At 44.8% G+C, this 23,586-nt stretch overlaps 1 protein-coding gene across 1 annotated transcript in view; it reads left to right on the forward strand.

Moving 5' to 3' along the window:
* MCHR2 (melanin concentrating hormone receptor 2) overlaps positions 1-23,586 on the forward strand; it is a 2,243,283-nt gene that overhangs the window by 182,013 nt on the left and 2,037,684 nt on the right. The gene's annotated exons all lie outside the window — the stretch shown is intronic.

The following is a 23,586-nucleotide window of genomic DNA, read 5'->3' on the forward strand; positions in this document are numbered from 1 at the left end:
GAGGAACCCTACAAGGTGGTAAGGAAGGTCAGTGATGTTAACTACATGATAGAACTGCTAGGCAGGAGGCAGGTGCACAAATTGTATCATGTTAACATGATGAAACCTTACTATGACAGGGAGGCACTTGTGCTGAGTATCTGCAGTGGATTGCAGGAGGAGTCTGAGGGAGATCTGATGAGTGATCTCCTCAGTGAGGCTTGGAATGACACCTCAGTGGAATCGGTAGCAATGTCCCAGCAGCTATCTCCTACCCAGGTTGGAGAAATCTGAGCAGTGTTACAAGAGTTTGGGGACATGTTCACTTGGAAACCAGGGTGCACCCACCTGGTGCAACACCAGATGGATACATGACTCCAAAGGCCTATTAGGCAGGCTCATTATAGGGTGCTTGAGAGAGTCAAACAGACTCTGAAAGAGGAGATACTGGAGATGTTGGAACTAGGGGTAATTCATGAGTCCAACAGTCCCTGGGCCTCCCCAGTGGTGCTGGTGCCAAAGAAGCATGGCAGCACCAGGCTCTGTGTGGACTACAGGAAATTAAATAGTCACACAGAGTCAGATGCTTACTCCACACCTAGGACAGATGAAGCCCTACAGCAACTGTTAGGGGCTAAGTATTTTACCACCATTGATCTCACCAAGGGTTACTGTCAGGTGCCCTTGACTCCCAGTGCTAGAGAGAGGTTACCCTTTTTGACTGCTTTTGGGTTGTATGAGTTCACAAAGATGGTCTTTGTGATGAAAAATGCCCCAGTGACTTGACAGAGGCTGGTAGATCATATCATAGCAGGAACAGGTGATTTTGGCCTTGCTTACCTAGATGATATTAACTTCTACAGCCATTCCTGGCAAGAACACCTTCAAGATGTCAAGGAGGTGCTAGGCAGATTGCAGAGGGCAGGGTTGACCATTAAGCCCAGCAAATGTCAAGTGGATATGGCAGATGTCTCCTACCTGGGACATAGAGTGGGGAGTGGTAAGATCAGGCCAGAACCGGCCAAAGTGGAAGCCATTCAGGCATGGCCTGCACCTTTTATCAAAAAGCAGGTGAGGGCATTTGTAGGGATAGCAGGGTACTACAAAAAGTTTGTCCCCAGTTATAGTACTATAGCTGCTCCCCTCCCAGACCTGACGAGGAAAAACAGGCCAGGTAAGGTAGTGTGGACTCCTGCACGTGAGCAGGCATTCCAGAAGCTTAAAGAAGCTTTGGGAGGACCCCCTGTGTTTGCCAGTCCAAATTACAGCAAAGAATGTGTTGTGCAGGTGGATGTTTCAAACCATGGGGTGGGGCCTGTACTTTGCCAGATTTCTTCAGAGGGAGAAGAGCACCCAGTGGTTTATCTCAGTCATAGGCTCCAACCTAGGGAGGAATGCTATGCAGCTGTAGAAAAGGAATGTCTAGCCATAGTGTGGGCACTGCAGTAACTTCAGCTTTATCTATATGGAAGGAAATTCACTGTAGCTACAGATCACAATCCCCTAACATGGTTGCTTCTAGCCAGCCAGCAAAATCCTAAGTTGCTAACATGGAGCCCTAGGGTTGCAAGCATGTGATATGCCAGTGCAGCACCACAGTGGGATTAGCAATGCCAACATAGATGGGCTCATAAGACAAGGAATGGGGTAAGGTATACCCAGATAGGCTAAACACTCTCAGGCAATGTTTCTTAAGGTACACTTGAAAAAAATAGCTTGCATTCTTGGTGGGGGGGGGGGGGCTGAAAAACTGAGAGGCTGCCTGCCCAGCCAGATCAAATTTTGTAGATAATTCTATGCCATTGTAAATATTAATATGATCCACAGGCTGGTTTCACAAATGTAAAGAAAACGGTGTATGTTCTGAGCTTCAAAAACATAACCACAGTGCACCCTTCCGGAAGAAAACTGATAAGTAAAGTATTTTATGACAGTTTGATCTCAAGCTCAGAGACATGATGTCTGGGCTGGAAATTCTTTCTATTGTTTTAAGATAGAGATAATTACTAGGTTTTATGTGCAAAGTGTCTTTTACTGCTGTGGCTTCCTGCAGGTGCAGATTACAAAAAGAAATGTTAAATTTTAAGTTCTGTGAGCCTGGGAAACTTAAGTAGAACTGTCAAGAATGATGCAATCTGAAATGACTCAGCAGTAAGGGGTATTATCAATTTAAGACTTTCTCAGAAAGAAAGAATATCATTTTATATATTGTTATGAAGCTGACAACTCACCAGCACTTTGCCTTGTAAATAGAATTTAGAACATAGTTTCTCTTAGAGACAGATAGGAATATAGCCAGATTAGTCTAGCTGTTTTCTATATTTATGCGAGACTATCCTACACTACTGTTTTAAAGTATTTTCCTGTGATCTGTAAACTCTCTATTAGCACCGTGTTGAACTGATGAGTATTGTTTTGTGTTTTTATTATTTATTATTAAATATTTTTAAACCTTTCAAATGTGGCTGTTTTGTGTAGAGATATTTAAGCTCTGAGAGTACTTGCATTTATTTGGTGATACTGTATAAGGCACTCCAATAGCTTTAGCACTGGGTTACACTTACTATTTGGATAACAGTAATAGCACACAGTGGAACTGGTCACCCTTTGGGAAGGGCCTTATAGTAGCTGATAAGTAATGGTTGGTGGCAGTGATTTCTACCTTATAGTCTGGGCAGGAGGGGGCATAGCTGGAATACTTGCACCAGCCTTCCCCACGAGTGTCTGTGTGTTTGTCTATAATTCATACCTCAAAGTATGGGTGTGTCAGCTACTTGGGAAAGGGCACGGAGTACTGGTTGGACATTGAGGGTGCTGGAGATTTTGGCTTGACCACTCGGCTGAGATCTGTACCTATAGCTGTGCCAGTGTGGAGTCTTATTGGAGATCTGGAGAGAAAGGGAGAAACCAGCCCCAGACTGACTGTGATCTCTGTGTGTTGTTAAGGAAAATTGTACTTTACTGTGTGTGTATTTGTTATCTTGTTATGCCACTTGTGCTAGTGGTGAGGATAGAGGTTCCTTGATTACTGGGCCAGTGCATGCATTACACAGATGCCTACAGTACACTTGAGATAAGCTCATGTTTTTTTATTCACTGGGGTTACATTCTACATGAATATTTATAGTATGTTGGCCATGCCCATAGAATTATTTTTTTGTCATCAGCTGTGCCATGTCAAACATATTAATTGCAATGTATGTGGCCATTAATGGCAGCAATAATGCTGCTAGTCTGGATATCACATGGAACCTACACATCAGTGTGTTTCATTCTTCCTGTGTTAATGATATTTTTATAATTATTTATGCAAGTGGGAGTCAGGCACTAAAATAATGGTGTAGAATATAAATATCTGAGGCCTGAGATATCCTAGTCTAATGTTAAGAGTGTCTCAGTAATATGCCAGTGATCAGTGTAATAAAAGGCATGATTACCCTTACTATAAGGGGAATAAAAACACTCTGGCAACTTGTACATCCATGGATCAAACAAGTAGCAGAGAGGATTTAGAGTGCAGCATCCTGTTCTGAAGCATTTCTTCTCCTTCTGCCTATTGAGGTTTGTTATAGCACATGTGCCTAAAAGTGCTTCAGCATGTACCTATGACCCACAGTGTTGCCACTATATGGGAATTGCCAGCTGGTAAACTTAAAGTCACTGCTGGATTGTAGTCCATTACAATGGCTCATGCATATTTGCCCAGGTATTGCAAATACTGTTTAATCGTCTACATAATCTTGGTACATATGCTTTTTGAGGGTCATATGAAATTATTCTGTATTCACTTACTGAGCATACATGAGCAATTTGGAGGCAATTTGTTCTGCTGCTATTTGTTGTTGGCTGTGGTTTACAAAACAATTTTATGGCTTTTTATCCTTACTCATTTCAAACCTTGGTTATGAATATAATCCTTTATGCAATGCTGCATACAGAGGCATTAATTTATAGTGAGGTAGTGATATATGGATCAACAGACAGTACCCTTTACCCTTTCCTAACAATCCTAGTGCCTTCTTCAATAGTTGTCTTCCTTCTGTAACAATTAATTTCCTAATGACCAACAATTCTAGATGTTTCTTTGAAGACTGCCTTTTTACTAGCTGCTTCAGTTTATGCAGTCTTTTTGGGTAATATTTGCAAGAAACGAGGAGAGTGTGTTGAGCAGATGGAAAGAGTACTTTGAGGGGCTGATGAATGAAGAGAACAAGAGGGAAAGAAGGTTGGGTGATGTGTGGATAGTGAATCATGAAGCACAGTGGATTTGTAGGGAGGAAGTAAGGATAGCTATGAAGAGGATGAAGAACAGAAAGACTGTTAGTCCAGATGACACACCTGTGGAAGCATTGAGGTGTTTAGGTGAAACGGCAGTAGAGTTTTTAACTAGATTGTTTAATGAAATCTTGGAAAGTGAGAGGATGCCTGAAGAATGGAGAAAAAGTGTTTTGGTACCGATTTTTAAAAATAAGGGTGATGTGTAGAGCTGTAGTAACTACAGAGGGATTAAATTGATCAGTCACAGCATGAAGTTATGGGAAAGAGTAGTGGAAGCTAGGTTAAGAAGGGAGGTAATGATTATTGATCAGCAGTATGGTTTCATTCCAGGAAAGAGCACTACAGATGCAATGTTTGCTTTGAGAGTGTTGATGGAGAAATACAGAGAATGTCAGAAGGAGTTGCATTGTGTCTTTGTGGATTTAGAGAATGCATATGACAGGGTGCCTAGAGAGGAGTTGTGGTATTGTATGAGGAAGTTGGGAGTGTCTGAGAAGTATGTAAGAGTGGTATAGGATATGTACGAGAGTAGTGTGACAGCGGTGAGGCCTGCGGTGGGAGTGATGGATGCATTTAAGGTGGAGGTGGGATTACATCAAGGTTCAGCTCTGAGCCCTTTCTTATTTGTAATGGTAATGGACAGGTTGACAGACAAGATCAGACAGGAGTCCCCGTGGACTATGATGTTTGCAGATGACATTGTGATCTGTAGTGAGAGTAGGGAACAGGTGGAGGAAACCCTGGAGAGGAGGAGATATGCTCTAGAGAGAAGAGGAATGAAGACTAGCAGAACTAAGACAGAATATATGTGTGTGAATGAGACGGAGGACAGAGGAATGGTGAGGATGCAGGGAGTAAAGGTGGCGAAGGTGGGTGAGTTTAAATACATGGGATCAACAGTTCAGAGTAATGGTGAGTGTGGAAGAGAGGTGAAGAAGAGAGTACAGGCAGGATGGAGTGGGTGGAGAAGAGTGTCAGGAATGATTTGTGACAGACGAGTACCAGTAAGAGTGAAAGGGAAGATATACAAGAGGGTAGTGAGACCAGCTATGTTATATGGGTTGGAGACAGTGGCATTGACAAAAAGGCAGGTGTCAGAGCTTGACTTGGCAGAGTTGAAGATGTTAAGATTTGCACTGGGTGTGACAAGGATGGACAGGATTAGGAATAAGTATATTAGAGGGTCAGCCCAGGTTAAAAGGTTTGGAGCCAAAGTCAGAGAGGTAAGATTACGTTGGTTTGGACATGTGCTGAGGAGGGATGCAGAGTATATTGGGAAAAAGACACTAAGGATGAAGCTGCCAGGTAACAGGAAAAGAGGAAGGCCTAAGATAAGGTTTATGGATGGGGTGAGAGAGGACATGCAGGTGGTTAGTGTGACAGAGCAAGATGCAGAAGACAGGAAGAAATGGAAACAGTTGATCTGCTGTGGCTACCCCTGATGGGAGCAGCTGAAAGAAGATTTGCAAGACAATAGTTTCTCTATTTAGTTTAATTTTCTTATCATTTCATTGTTTAATTCATTTGTGACATGGCAAAGGAAATGCTTGTTTTAAGAAATAGGAAAATAAATAAAAAAGTAATAATAATATCTAAAACAACCACAATAACACATACCCCCGGATTCTCAAAAGCTTGCACGGAGTGCAAGATCGGTGCAGGAGCTCAAGCAGGCAATATGTCTGCTGTGCTTTCCAGGAACAGTCTGCAGTGGCATGCACGAGCGCTCCTGCACTAATCCTGCAGGGACTAAGCCATGGTATGCAAATCACCCCATTTTCAGAAGAAACCTATGCAAATGAGGTGATTTTGCAATCCAGGAAGCTTGCAACAGTCCGTGCAATATTAGTGCTTTCTGGAGAAATGTACTCGGTTAGTAACCGAGTACATTTCTGCAAATTCCAAAACGGAGCTGTGACAGCCCCAAATAAAGGCTGCATATCATGTAGTAAGCATGCCAATGGCTAAGTATAAGGCCACTGGCATTGCAAACAAAACAAAAAAATACAAAAATCAACTTCTATTTTTTTAGCCGATCTCGGCTGTTTAAGCTTAGGGAAGCGGCGCACAAATGGGATCGGGGGGGGGGCTAATAAATAAATAAAATAAGCAGTCTAACTAAAATCACTATTCTGCATTGCAAGTCAATGGCAGGCAGAAGACAACCTGGCCAGTGAGTAATGGTTGCTAAGGGGGAGGCTCAGTGTGAGATACGTAACTATGCATTAGGAGGCAATACTATACAAATGAAGGGAAGGATAGTGAATCCCAGTTTTCCTAAGCATGTGAGTCAGGTCCCAACAGTGTAAGAGTAGGAATAGCTTGGTGCAAGCTTAGGAGTTAGGTGACATCATGGGGGGGTGTCAGGCATACTGTAAGTGGATTGGAGCCCTGTAGCTCGGGTTTGCTCCTAGCTTAGCACAGCTAAGTTGGGGGCTGTCTAAACCTGCTTAGCACTCTTTACAAAGCCTAAGCAGGTGTACATGTCATGCACCAGGTTTTACAGGAAGAAAAAAGAAGTTAAACCAGGAAATAGTAGCAGTGTGCACGTTTGAGCACTCTGTTTGCATGGCGCACACACGACCTTAAACAGGAAGGCAATGGAAAGGGAAAACAGCAGTAGGAAGGTAATCAAGGAGAACTAGCTTAGCTGGCAGGTGAAATGTATCAGAATCAGCCAATTACACAGGCAGCAGACCAGCCCAGCCCAGACTACTACCATAAACTAAACGAACACCTTCCCCTCCGGTTTTTCCAACACTCTACACCACTAGTGTATACAAGCGGGGAACTTTTAACAAACAAACCTACAAAATGAGAAGGGCTGCAGCAGGCAACATAGAACAACATGTGCAAGAGTCCTGAGGGCGGTGAGGATATGAATGCTCTCAATCAACCCACAGTGAGGAGATAGAGGAGACAGAGAAGGGTGTACAGACGCAGGATAACCTACCAGGGGCTACATGAGCTGGAGATACTGGAGCACTATAAGGTGGACAGAGATCTCCTACAGCAAATTGTTGAGCTGTGCTGGCCACACCTGACACACCAAAGTGACTGAGGGGAACCCATCCCAGTGGATACCAAGGTATGTGTAGGCCTAGGAATACTAGCCACAGATACCTCCCAAAGCTCAACTGGGGATATCATGGGGATCTCACAGGCATCAGCATCCAGAGTATTCCACCAGTTCCTGGATGCCATGTCAGCACATGCCAGTGAGCACGTATATTTCCTCAATACCCATGAGGTGTTGACCAGCAATATGCATCTCTTCCACCAAATAGCAGAATACTTTGAGGTAGTGGATGCTATAGACTGCATGCACATATGCATTAAAGCACCACCTGGTGATCAGGGTAGGGCCTACATCAACCACAGGGTCATCTCCTCCATCAACTGCCAGGTCGTATGTGATGCCCAGGGCATTATAATGAATGTGTGTGCTGGCTGCCCTGGAAGCTATGACGATTTCCACATGTGGCATCTGATGCAGCTGTACCAGAGATTTGCCAATGGGACATCCCCTATGGTCACCTAGTGGGAGATGCTGGTTGCACACTGGAGCCCTGGCTGATGACACCCATCAGAAATGCACACACACCTGAATAAGAATGCCATAACAAGGCACACACACAGACCAGACTTATAATAGAGCATGTGTTTCAGATGCTCAGGTCACGGTTCCAATGTCTGGATACATCCGGTGGAGCCTTGCAGTACTCACCAGCTACATGTACCCAAATTGTTATGGTATGTGCTATGCTACACAATATGATCCTGTGGAAGCATCTACAGCAGGAACCGCATGGGGCAAGGTCACACAGACCCCCACCAATGCCAAGGCCTGCACAGGCAGAGAGTGACTCAGAGGAGGAACAACCTGAGCCTGGCCCAGTAGGCAGATGGAGGCATGCCCAGTACGCCAAGGCTGCGGCAAAGAGACAATGTATAGAACATACACTGACACAGTAGGGACCCAGGGAATGACAGCTATTTCTGACTCACACATACAGTAAAAGGGATGCCAAACATGACAATACCTGTGCTCAACCATGTATAGGGAGTGTACTATGTGCATCCAACATAGGCAGCCCTCCAGCACCATCAGAAAGTCTGGCGCACCCTCAATCAATCAACCTACCAATTGCCAACTGGAGCTGAATGTGTCATTACCTGTATCTATGGTATGGATGTGAGCATGCAAGGGAATTGGGAGGCTGAATGTTATGGCAGCAGGCAGTAGACACCCATAGTGGCACCATGACATCTGTGACACATACTGTAGTCACCATAGTTGCCAGTACTACACAGGGTGACAAAACCCAATGCAGGAAATGTGCTGAGCAGCATGTGTGTCCATATGACCCACAAATGCCATTCAGAGCAGTTCACATACCCAACAACAGTCTCAGCCAGCAGGACAGGTGTAGACAAACCCAGAAAGAGTCTGTGCTATTGACCCTGAATGATGGCTATGGTTAAACTAGCCCCCAGGCCTACACAGACAGACTACAGCAGGGAAGGCAGTGGGATGTTAGTTCTGAAGGGTAGGAAGTCAGACAATAATATGTAGTGCAACCAAAGCCACAATCTGTAGTACACTGGTATGCCTCTAGTCAGCATGATAGTTAATAATACAGAATGAAATGGAGTACCTGACATACCAGTACAGTCATAGCAAATGTGTATAAGTGTCACATGTGCCCCCCACATCTTACATAGTAATGTAATAACAGTCAGGTGACCCCCCAATCCCTTGTAGAACTGTAGAAGTAGACAGGTGTGCCCCCCCATATAGTAATGTAATAACAATCAGGTGTGCCCCCCATCATGTGTAGAAATGTAGAAATAGTCAGGTGAACCCCCCCAACCCTACATATTAATGTAATAACAGTCAGGTGTGCCCCTCCAACCCTGTGTAGAAACGTAGAAATAGTCAGGAGAGCCCCCCACCTTATGTAGGAATGTAATAACAGTCAGTTGTGCCCTCCAGCCCTGTGTAGACATGTAGAAATAGACAGGTTTGCCCCCCTATTTAGTAATGTAATAACAGTCTGGTGTGCTCCCCCATCCTGTGTAGAAATGTAGAAATAGTCAGGTGACCCTCCCATCCTATGCAGAAATGTAGGAACAGTCAATGCCAAACGCTTGATGGACACCCTGCAGAAACAGCATGCCACCTGTTGGTGTACAACACCAATGTCAGCACTACAGTACAAACTACCTGGACTTAATCCACACATTAAATACAGAAGGCCATACTGGGCATGCTCACACATGTAGAGAAATGAAGGCAATGTCAGTCAACAACATACTGAAAGGTCATACTGGGCATGTTCACACACTTAAACACATGAAGGCCATGTCTGCAAACACCAGTGGACCAGACATATCTGGCAGTTGCAGTTGTTAGTGCAGACACTTGTCAATATGCACCACACATGCCTTGCACACACAGTGGATAGGAATACAAACACATATGTAAGGTCAACACACTATAATAAGCCAAAGGTAGACGTACATAGATGTGTGGAAGAGGGTGCCTGTGACAAGGAGCCATCCAGGCCTGTCCCACCCAGCACACAGCCAAAGGGCCCCAACCACATGAGTTTCAGATGTCACTCACTGCAGCTACTAGCCACCAGTATCTGTCAGCATTACAGACTATGTGGTGCATGTGGCAGCTGTGAAACATGACTGTACAACGAAGTAGTCATCTAGCAGCTGTATACATGTACCTGTAAAATAAGACTCTGTGTGTGCCCACATGTGGCATGTCAACCTCTAGATGAATGGATTATGGCCCATGCACAGACACTGCCCTCCCCATAGCCCTACTATGACAAGCCTGCTGAGGTCATCCACTGTGAAATACACCCTTGGGACAGCTGCAGCACAATAATCTCTGTGGTGTATACCATAACTTTCTACTGCTGTAGTATTCTAGAATAGTTAGGTAGGAGTTAAATGCCCACACATGGCAATTGTGTGTGTGTGTCTGTCTGTCTGTGTAGAGAGCAGTGCTTTTTAGGGTAGTCACAATCCCTACAATTCAAATGCTCACCTTTGGCAAGGCTTCTGATGTCATCCACCTAGTAATACACCTCTGGGAAGCTGTAGGCCAGTAATCTCCATAGTATGTTCTGTAACTGCATACTACTATTGTATGAGAAATTAGTTAGGTAGCTATTCTAAGCCCTGACATGGCAGGTTTGTGTATAAAGAAATGCTTTTTAGGGTAGTCACACTCCCTACAATTCAAATGCTCATCTTTGGCAAGGCTGCTAATGTCATCCTCCTAGAAATACACCTCTGGGAAGCTAGACCTCAGTAAATGCCATAGCGTGTCCTGTAACTGCGTACTTCTATAACGTGATAAATTAGTTAGGTAGCTGTTCTAATCCCAGATGTGGCAAGTGTGTCTGTCAGTGTAGAGAGCAATGCTTTTTAGGGTAGTCACACTCCCTACAATTCAAATGCTCATCTTTGGCAAGGCTGCTGATGTCATCCACCTAGAAATACACCTCTGGAAAGCAATAGTCCAGTAATCTCCATAGTGCGTCTTGTAACTGCATACTGCTGTAGTGTGATAAATCAGTTGACTAGCTGTTCTAATTCCAGACATGGTAAGTGTGTGTGTGTCTGTCTGTGTAGAGAGCAATGCTTTTTAGGGTAGTCACACTCCCTACAATTCAAATCCTCATCTTTGGCAAGGCTGCTGTCATCCACCTAGAAATACATCTCTGGGAAGCTGTAGCCTAGTAATCCCCTTAGTGCATCCTATAACTGCATACTGCTGTAGTGTGATAAATCAGTTAGGTCGCTATTCTAATCCCAGATATAACAAGTTTGTGTGTCTGTCTGTCTGTGCAGAGAGTCATGCTTTACAGGGTAGTCACACTCCCTACAATTCAAATGCTCATCTTTGGCAAGGCTGTTGATGTCATCCACCTAGAAATATACCTCTGTGAAGCTGTAGCTCAGTAATCTCCATGGCATGTTCTATAACTGCATACTGCTGTAATATGATATTGAACCATGGTAGGATTCTGTACCCATCCCTGAATGTTCTGGATGTTGTATGTGTGTTTCAATGTCTGTCTAGGGAACAATGCATTTTAGGCTGCTTAAACTCAGTACATTTCAAATGCCCTACTTTGGCAATCCTGCTGATGTCATTCATTGTGAAATATATCTTTGGGGAAGAAGCTCTCTGGTAATCCTCGTGGTGTGTACCATAACAGCTCTATGCTGTCTTGTGATGTGGACCTTTGTTAGGGGTTCTATACCCCCATGTGCTGGTTGTGGATGTGTTGTGTGTGTTTCAATATCTGTGCAGAGAGCAATTCATTTTAGGCTAGTCACACTCAGTACATTTCAAATGCCCTACTTTGACAATCCTGCTGATGTTATTCATTATGAAATACACCTTTGGGAAAGGAGTTCTCTGGTAATACATGTGGTGTGTCCCATAACCGCTCCATACTGTAGTGTGGTATGGACCTCTACTAGGGGCTCTGTACCCACGCATGTCGGTTGTGGATGCTTTGTGTGTGTTTCAATGTCTGTGCAGGGAGCAATGTATTTTAGGGTAGTCACACTCAGTACATTTCAAATGCCCTACTTTAGCAATCCTGCTGATGTCATTCATTGTGACATACACCTTTGGGGAAGGAGGTCTCCAGTAATCCACGTGGTGTGTCCTATAACAGCTCTATGCTGAAGTGTAATATAGATTCCTGTTAGGAGCTCTATGAGCACACATGTTGGTTGTGAATTTTATGTGTGTGTGTGTGTCATTGTCTGTGTAGGGAGCAATGCTTTTTATCCTAGCCACATGCACTACAAGTCGAATGTCCTACTTTGCCAATCCTGCTGATGTCATCCAATCTGATATACACCTTTGGGGAGAAAGTACTCCAGGAGTCTCTGTAGCACGTCCTATAACTGTGTAGTGTAATAAACTAGTTAAGTAGGGGTTCTACTCTCAGACATGACATCTGTGTATGTAACTAACATCCTGTGTGGAGGTGAGTGTGAGTGTGCCTGGGCCCAATGTGGAGTGGGTTTTGCAAATATCTTATATAGTGGGCCTAGTAAATATCACAATGTCCACCATACAGGGATAACAGATGTGAAATTGCTGAGAGGCAGGGGAGCAAATCCATACCCATATGTGACATCAAGGCCTGGCAATCACAGTTAGCAACCCCAGTATTACCCAGAGCACACTCTCAACCCATGCCCCATACACACATGCACACACACACACACACACACACACACACACACACACACACACACACACACACACACACACACACACACACACACACCTACACACATGCCTAGGCAACAGCCAGTATGTGGTTGTACACTGCATATTGGCCACTGATAGTAACTATGGAGTGATTGCAGTGGGCCACAGAGGGCATGGCTCCCTGTCCATCTGTCCCATAGGCATGTACATGCAGACAGTGCACCTTCCCCATGTTCGCCACTGGACACCTGCAACACCTGTGGTGCCATCACATGTGACCCACAAAGGGCATAGCACACCTGAAAACATGCTCTGTATAGACAGATGCCACTGACACCAGGGAATGTTGTTAGCATGCTGTCAATGTAGATGCAGAGTAAACCTGCAGTCCATTACCATTTCCCACCACAGGTGGCCAAGACTGGCACATCTGATGATACTCTGTGTACAAAACATGGGCCAGACACTCTTGGTACAGTTCTGCATGTCACTGTACATACATGTGGCAGGTGTGCACATCCCAGACACTGCCCATATCATGGACTAAGGAACACATACATGGCAAGTGATGCACAGCATTGGGCACACACAATAGTCACCCAGGTGACTGGATGGGGGATACAATACCCACCTGCGTGAGCAAATGCAGAAACTACAGCCCTGAGCAACAATGATGACCATTGTCATGTGGCCTGATGCCAATGTATACCCATCACCTAGCCTTGTATAGCCGTCTGACACACTCGGCACCACACACCCATGCAGAAATGCACCCATGCATGTCAGTACTGGCACCCTGTGTGTTTGTGTGCATTGTATGATGCGTATGATCATATCCACACTCACTGCAACCCTCATTGGCATAATGAAGCATGCTGTCTGATGTCAGACACCTCCTCATATCCTTTGCCCATATCACTTCTGTATGACCCCTGTGGTGCATGTGATACCTGCACAGTAATTTGTTGTGGCAATCTCACCAGTGATGGGTTGTATTCCTGACCCTGCCAAGTGTGTCAATGTGTGTGCGTCCTTGTGAGAATGTGGCTCTGTTGACGCTGGCACCTGTACATGCGGACAGGCATGTGTACTACACCTACCGTATAGCTACTCTATCCCTATTGCAGATGTCACTCACCATCACATGTATGTTCTGAGGATTCCACAACATGTAACCTATGTGGTGCATCCCATAGTTGCATAGAAATGTTATAGCACTACATAGTCATCAGGGGTTTGCTACCCTGTGCTGGTAGGTGTGTGAAACAAACATGCTAGGTTTTACTCTCCCACCCATCCCTGACTGTTCTTTGCCTCTGTCTGCCTCTCTCACTCCCTCTCTGGTGGATATGGAGACCTACACCTGCTTTGCTTAGGCAGCAGCATGTGTATTTTAAGTGATGTGCTTGATCAGCTGATGACTTCTGCATGAATTGCAGCCCTCCCCTAGCTGATTGCATGTGGAACAGCTGTGGTAACATTCCCATAGTCAATTGCATGGAAACACACTCCATTATCTAGGAACATCATGTTGGTGTTGGCCCTTTTCATTCACTGTGAGCAGGAACTAGATCTGTTGTCTGGCAAGCAGCATCTCAGATGGATTGGGGATTTACCTCTAACAACATACACTGTGGAAACAAGGCAACATACAAGTGGCGGATGGGCCTGACCTGACTACAGACTGCAAGTGCTGCTATTCTGCATGTGGAGTAATGTTGGTTTAACAGTATGTGTGTGGATATGGCTGTCCTACATGTTTTAATACCTGCCATGTCAGTTCTATGTTTATGAGGAATCCCCATCCGTAGGGTCATCTGCAGACTGGGCAGTGTGTTGTGCCCTTGGTTTCATGTGTTACCCACAGATGATCTATTGGTGAACCGTAGAAAGTAGTGTGAGGATTGCAGTCTGTAGATGGTGAAAGCCATGACAGTTACTGACTTCATATCCCTCAAAGGACATATGTTGCAACAAACCCTGTTACAACAGTAAATGTATGAGGTTGTCACAGCAACATGTCAATATTAGCCCTGTGTATGTGCTTCCAGCCACAACTCTGTCAACCTTTATACATATGTCATGCATTAAGAGATGTATCTGTGCTGTACACCATCATTAGTATCATCATATCTGATAACAAGCCAGTGAGATATCAGACTGCTACACATGTTATGTACAGTAGGGGTTATATTTGATGACATAACCTGGGCATTCTGTGGTCATCTGTACAGTACTGAGGTCTGTGTACCTATGGTGAATGTTGACAGTGTGTGTATTGTTAATATGTTCTTTAGCCTGTGTATAGACTGTGGTAGATGTCATTGTTATAGGTACTGTCCTATCTGATGTTACATGCTGCTCCACTGCATGTTACCATTTTGGCTTACATGTTTATAGGACCATACACACACACGCACATGTCCTATACCACATACAGCCAACAGACCAAACCATGTAGCAGCCCAGTATATGTAGGGTTAGTCTGTGAGTGGCACATATGAGGATGATGTTGAACAGATAGCCCATATACTGTAATAGTATGCTAACTTACCATATATGGCTGTGGCTGTGCTCACATTAGTTGTGGTTATGCACTTTAACACACGTGTATCTTACCCTGAGCTGTGACATGCCTGCAGAGTCTGCTATATATGCAGGTACATGTGCATTCCCCCATAGGAGATGTAGGTCAGTGTTGAGACAGTCTGCCTATAGCCTGCACAGTGTATTATTACATGCCTAGCAGCTTAGTGTACTTACCTAGTGAGATGTCATGTGCAGATACTTGCCAGACATACTGCTGCCAGGACTCCCTTAACAGTCATATATGTAAGATGTATGTCAAATCTAGTGGGTAGTATGTGGCCATGGCACCCCTGTACCAGTGGTTATTATGTGTCAGGCCAGACAAGGGTGTGTGAATGCATAACCTATGGTGGCATATGTATACCAGCAATTATGTGTTATACCCATCTACATGGCTGTTAACATCCATATTGTCAGGCATGGTACACATGTTTTGCATTTAGGGGTTCTGTGTATACCTCTGGACTGTACAGAGTGTTTCAGAATGTCCACATATATTGGCCAATATCTCTGCTGCAGTCCATAGGGGCATTACGTGCTAGCAGTGGTACTTTATTATGATGTCCTTAGGATGTCTGTCAGTAGCCAATGGCACACATGTGGAAACCAGATGTAACCTCCCACACACACACCATGTCTGTGAAAACAATCCCAATTACAGTAGCAATAGTCTACTAATATACCTGCTATAACATAAATACCTGACATCCCCTTGCACTACAAAGTTGGGACTATAGGGGCTGGGGTAGGGCTGCACTCCATGTCCAGGACATATGGTGAAAACATATGTACATATAATTATCCAGATATCTATATATATGGTTACACATATACATAGTGACATATATAGATGGGTATGTATATGTATGATGAAGCGGGTTGTGAAGCCCGTGAAAGCGCTTACGTTTTCTTTTACTTTTAATAAACTATTTGTTAAATAGTTTATGTGAATATTCGTGATTTATGTAAGGATCTATACTAGGATTTGCATCAGGACTTGTGGTTTTTATTGACTGCCTGCTGCTTCTCGGGTTTGATTTTTTGGATGTTCTAGGGGTTATTGTGTACTTTCTGCATTTTATATATATATATATATATATATATATATATATATATATATATATATATATATATATATATATATATATATATATATATATATATATATACATACATATACAGAGCAATATATGCCTACACATATACAGATAGTGATACATATGCACATATACATATTGGTATCTACAGATATATCGACAGTAGTAGGTATATCAGTATAGATATGTATGCATGTATAGTTTTATATATATATATATATATATATATATATATATATATATATATATGTATACAAACATAACTAGGCATATCTGTACACATAGGATGTGCATACATATATAACTATATACACATATATCTATATGTACATAGGGTCTATGTCAATTCTTGGAACGCTTAAAATTTCGAAAGTTACATGGTTGAGAACAAACGTTCGAAATTTGTAGTGTTCAAAGATTGACTTTTAACGGCACCATATGGTGCAGAAGGGAGAATTTCCCTTTTCTGCACTGAAGTGCAATCTCGGAGTTAGTATATTTAAGTAGGGCGGGTGTGGGGGGCATAGCCCCCCACATGGGGGGTGCAGGAGGGCTTGACCCCCTACTTGCACTGTTAAGGTGTGTTTTTCTTTTCTTTCTTTTTTTTATTTAATATTCAAACATCCAAATGTCGAACATTTGGTCTCGACCATGTAACGTTCGACATTTTGGATGTTCAAATATTTAACATAGACCCTGTACATATACATATACATAAACTTATATGTACACATATGTATATATACATATATGTATAGATATGTATACATATGTACATACAAAGAGATGTACACACGATCATATATATGTAGAACTATAGAGATGTGTATACAGACATATGTATGAGTATACATGTGTATGCACATGTAGACATCTATACACCTATATGTATAATACCATATTCTTGTCATGAGTAAATGTCATGGTTTGTGTATACCCTCCCACATGTATCTCACTGTATGTATCTGCTATGTGTACATTATGATAAAACAACATATGTGATGCAACAGTCATATTAATAACAAGGACTACACAATCTAGGAAGTAAAGTCCATTGTTCAATACTACTTAATACATGTAATGACAGCTATATTGGTAAAACAACAGCTGTTTCCACAGTGGTCATGGTGTAGTGGTTAAGTGCTGTGACTTTAGTGTAAAGGGTCCTAAGTTCAAGACCTGCAAGGGCTGTTCTTTGTGTTGCTGGGCAGAACAAGGGTTGTTAGATACAGAGTGGTTAAGGCAGTTTTTGTGCAATGTAAGCCACACATGTCAGTATCACGACATTGCTAGGTAGGGGTCTAGACCCAGTGTTGGCAAGTAACAGTGTGCATGCATGTGGTTGGGCCTACATCAGGTTGCAGGGTATACACGCCTCAGCGGGCCACCTGTCCATGTGGCACAGGCAATACCAGGTATAGTAACCTGTGAAATGTGTTCGACTGTACCCCAGATATGTCACTGCCATGGTGACAGCACAGTGACATACCCCGTTGTGCAATATGACTGCAGACCATCCTTGTGCTGACACATGTACACCCTTCAACACACATTGATAACATTTTAGAGACCACAACCAAGCAGTTTTACTAACAGCTAGAAGGCATCATTGCTGGACGGCTACACTACCTGCCAAATATGCCTCACACTCTACTCCCTACAACATGTTACACTGCAGGACTGTGGTACACTGGTGTACAGTCACCATGTGCGTCAGAACCATATCAGCCTGTCCCTGCATCGATGGTATGGATGACAGGGATGGCGCACAGGTATCATCATATGCACAGGGCATCCTCATGCTGACACATGTACACCTACAACACAATTGCATATTTTAGAGACCACAACCAAGCAGTGTTACTAACAGCTGGAAGGCATCATTGCTGGATGGCAGCACTACCTGCCACATATGCCTCACACTCTACTCCTTACAACATGTTACACTGCAGGACTGTGGTACACTAGTGTACAGTCACCATGTGCATCAGAACCATATCCGCCTGTCCCTGCATCGATGGTATGTGTAACAGGGATGGGGCAAAGGTATCATCATATGCACAGGGCATTCTCATGCTGACACATGTACACCTACAACACAATTGCATATCATTTTAGAGACCACAGCCAAGCACTTTTACTAACAGCTAGAAGGCATCATTGCTGGATGGCTACACTACCTGCCAAATATGCCTCACACTCTACTCTCTACAACATGTTACACTTCAGGACTGTGGTACACTGGTGTACACTCACTGTGTGCATTAGAACCATATCAGCCTGTCCCTGCATCAATGGTATGGATGACAGGGATCGGGCACAGGTACCATCATATGCACAGGGTGTGATGTTGGTTTGCCAAAGGCAGAGGGTGGGCCATACATTTGACACCATGTATGTGGGTGAGGGATGTACTCTGGAGAGCTGGCAGATGTGATGTGGTATGTGTAGGTATGAGGTTGCCCTAGGTGTGTTTGCATAGTGTGTGGGCATGCATGCACACAGTTCTGCCATGTGGCTGCCCTACATAGGTGTTTATGGACAGCTGCAGACCATACCTGGCAGGGTATGCAGTTCACTGGCTCAGGCCATGGGCACATGTACTGTGCCTGCCAGGTGTTCCACGGGCCCATCCAGGTACAGGCATTGATGTGCTACTCTCACCTTCTGATGACATTTGTCCGCTGGTATCAGGTCTCTCCTGGGACTGGCCAGGACCACATGCACATGGCCTGCTGTGGTGTGGTGTGGACAACACACTCCCTGCACTACTGGGGCCGCTACTGCCACTACGGGAGCCCCTTGGTGTTCTAGCATGCCCACGTTGACTGCCAGCTGTTGGTGTTGCTGGCCCACGTCCACATAGGCATTGCCACATCCCCACCACACATTGAAGCATGGACACACCACGGCTGATGAGGGCCATCATCTCATCATGCCATCTATCCACTTGCTCGGTAGAAGCACAGAGAGCATATGACAGTTCATGGAGGTTGTGACTTACAGATGCGAGAGCTGCCCTCTGCAGCCTAAGGCCCTGTCTGGTGTAATGTTCAATACGTGACTATGCCACCATTACAGCCTGAAACATGCTTCTGCTGGTTGCAGCTATGTCACCTATGCCAGGGTCATGATGTCCAGTGGCCCTACCATGAGCACCCTGGGACATCTGTCTATGTGGCAGCCTGCCAGACATCTGGCTAGGCCCGCTGCAACCAGACACAGTAGGCATGGTTAACACACTTTCCTGTGCACTGCCACTGAACACCAGCTGTCCCTCTGCTATGGCCACTGGTGATGGGGTGTGTATAGGCACTGTAACTGTGTGCGGGGGTGGGGTGGCTAAAAGGGGGATGTCAAATGTTGGCGCAGTGTCAGCCCCTGACAACCCGACCTGTGCCTCAACATTATCATCATCATCATCATCATCATCATCGGTGTCTGTATGGACACCTACATCAGACTGGATGCAGGAGGGACCCTGACCCACCTCACCACCTGTGGGAGAAAATAATAAACACACTTTAAAACCTGTACAGCATTGCCTAGCAGTGTATGCACACACACACACACACACACACACACACACACACACACACACACACACACACACACATCTTCATAATACATACCTGTCCATGGCTTTACAGACAGTGCCATGTATATGTCCATGTATTACCCCACCCTGCATCACACTTCTTAACATACACACATTGATACCACTCATTAACATCACAGTCTTCTAAATACCCACACAAGCAGCCACAACACAAGGCCTGTTGCAACTTTACCTGCTTGACCTATGTGTAGTGGATTTACATGGCCTCAGTGCTGCCATTTGGTATGCACTCTCTATATGGCCAGAATGATGTGCATGGCCCCTATATGTGTGGACTACTACATTGCATCCATAATAGCTCCAACTGGTGTCATGGTATGTAATGCTCAGTACATGCCAGATATGCTGCTCTGTCAGCCCATCATGTGTCAGCTGTAATGTTTGGGTACACTCCCTGGTGTTGACTATTACTTCCCCAATGCATCTGTAGAGCTGCATACGTGGGTTGTAGGTGACCTCTCTGCTGACTGCAATATTAAGTGTATACCTGGTGTCTACCTTCCCTCTGGATGCCTGTTCCATGCTACAGACCATATTATACTATTTGCTGTCCTGTGATTACATGACAGGTATTTCTGTTGTGTTATGTGGCAGTCCATGTCTATGTATTGCATGGTCTCAAAGGGGGTACAGCCATATGAACACCCCACAATCACACATGTGCATACATGGTCACACACACAAACACACACATGCACACATGCATCATACATGCATCTACCTCCCATCACTTCACCAGAGTGACCCTGCAGGCAAACTAACTAACCACCAGGATACACACACACACACACACACACACACACACACACACATACAAGTGATGTTGCACAATGATCGTACACACAGGCCTCCTATTACCCATCTGCCAACATGCAGAACATATGGTACAGAACAGCATGCAGTTCAGCTATAGTCAGTCCATGCTAGCAACAGTATGCAAGTGTATGATGCATGTGCTGTGACTAGGTGATGCCCATTCCCCTGGATACCACTGCACCCATGTACACAGTATTGCTGTGCACCTGTTCTGCACCCTGCCATGTACTGTGCAACACAACTCACAGGTGTACAACCCATTGCGGAATGTGTAGTACTGTGTCAGTTATGTCAGCTGTACCTCTCACATCCCCTATGTGTTTCAGCAACACATACCTGGGATGATATGTGGACTGTTGTCATTGGTGAATGCCTGATGCCTGATTTACAGCTGTCAACATCAACAGACCATGTATGACCACTGCAGAAATGCTTACACTGACAACCATCAGAGCATACCATGGCTATGGGGGTGTACACACCTTTATTGATTTTACACACACATCCTTGATCTGCCATGGGACCACAGCACTGCATATCTTAGCAGTACAAAAACCCTGTATGTAACATATGTCCTGTACTTTCACATGCAGTGTCTACAGATTGTGTTAAGTTTGCGGCTGCTGACCACAATGCATACACACCATGTGGGCATATGCATGCACACCCTTATCATGACGGTTTATCACAAATCTTGTTGTGTGTACTACAGCAGTCACTGCTCATGGCAGGGGTATACCAGCATTGGCCTTCTGCAATTGCCAGTGTATGTTCAGTCTACCCTACACATGTCCCCCTCTTCTGCATGATTGCAAGTTTTACTCATGTGCGCATCCCATGGTGTTCACACAATGCTGTCACTGCTGCAGTGTGGGTAGATTTGTGGCTGCCACAGGTCCTGAACCTGACTATATGCAGATAGAGCAATTCCTACCATCCATAGAATCCCTGCTGCAGTGCACTGGTGTGTCATGCTGAGACCGCCCCTCAGCTTTTATGCAGATGCATGACAGGTAAGCCCTACACATGTCTGTCACATTGCAGTGTCCCTTTCACTGAACACCACATGTTGCAGCCTAGACCCAGCTGATAATGTGGACTACTGTAATGCCTTATGCCATAGTGTATCTCTGCAACAGTTGGCATTGTCTACAGGTATATACACTAGTGTTGCACTGCATGTGGGTGTTGTTCAGAACATGTCACTACTGTAGGCCATGTCTACCAACAGTATGTAACTCCCTGTGGACACATTCTGCGATGACAGGATGTTAGTTGTCATGCAGGTGTGTGACATACCCTTTCAGTACCCCATCATGGTCACCCCTGTGAGACTGTGCATTTCACAGCAAAAATACATGCACATGTTCAGCATGCATTCAGGGTAGGTGTGTTAGATGTGTGCATGGAATATACCATCACCATTTCATGTCCAGTGTGTTGGCATGGCTCTACATAAGGCATACTCACCAGCTACAGGCTGCTGCCTTGTTGTTACCCCAGGGGGACCTACATAAGATGGTGAGAGATGCAATGTCAGTGGCCACACCTGTGGCACTGCTACAGGCTGGGTGCAGTACTACCATACATCAATGGTAAATTTCCACAATACTACTAGATCTGGACATCTGTTTATCACCAAAATGCAGCAACACAATATATCTATGACATGTCATATATGCATGATGTACCTGTACCACTGCGGATATTTACACAACAGTGGTCTACTGATGTGCCCTGTGTCTGTACCTGAACGCTCCTCGGTTGGTGTGTGGGTAACACCCACCTCCACAAAGGGGTCCAGTAGTTGTTGGTGTTCTGGATGGGCAGGTGCCATGAGGCTGGCCAGGAGCTCCTCCACATGTGTCAGGGGGATGGATGGCATTCCCCATCTGTGACAAGGTGATCCCCCTGGACTGCAGCAGTACACCGATGGGCATTGCGAAGCAGGTCGCTGCAATGATGCCGGACCTGCTCATAACTGCGGTAATGCAGGCCAACATCATTGACCCTGTGGACTAGATCGTTCCACAGGGTAGTCTGCTCCTGCTGGTCATGGGCTGTCCTGCCAAAGAGAACCTGGTAGTGCTGTACCAGATGGTTGATGATGACCTCATTTTCATCCACTGAATACACAGGTAACCTGCTGTGTGACATCTTGCCTGAAAGACATAAAGATGAAAACAGGCCTGAGAAACTCATATGGCAAGGTTACCACAGTTTGTAATACACATCTCGGTCACCCCCCCCCACCATATCAGCTTCAACAGACTGTACACACAACTCATTAGGTATGGCTACAACTTAACTACCGTTTGGACAGATTGTGTATTGTACCACACCTTCTGCTATGTGATTGTAGCCATGTCTCCTGTGTGGACACTAACATTGCTGGCTTGTTACAGACTATTCACTTGCATGCCATTGTCATGGCCACTATAGTTACATATATGCCAGTGGTATGGCTGCTCTGAGATTGCTGCACATCTGACAGTCTGTGTTATTGGGAAGATCTATGCATGCTGTTGGACATGTACTGGGATTGTGTAGACTATCACTACCAACAAATGTTCTATAACAGTGACACAATAACATGTATATGTTCTATTGGCCAGCTGATCCACCTCTCCACACCCATCTGACCAGAATACCTGGCCACATCAAATGTGTGTGCCAACCTGGAGCTTCCTCATGTACTGGTACAGCAATACCATCAGGTGGAACCACCCAGGGGATGTTGCCCCCCCCCCAGGGTACACACCAACGTGTTCCTATCCTCTGAGCTCAGGTCTAGGGTCTGCTCCATACAGGGCTACACAGACAGATGAGGGATGTGCTACATCAGTCTGAGACACCCAGTACACATTCACATGGCCAACATGCTCCTCCTGCTCAGCCTCCAGACCAGGCACCTTCAGGACGTGGACTGCTGTTGTGAGTGGCAG

Source organism: Protopterus annectens, chromosome 1.part0 (genome assembly GCF_019279795.1).
Source record: "Protopterus annectens isolate FY-2018-M chromosome 1.part0, PAN1.0, whole genome shotgun sequence".
Taxonomy (NCBI): domain Eukaryota; kingdom Metazoa; phylum Chordata; order Ceratodontiformes; family Protopteridae; genus Protopterus; species Protopterus annectens.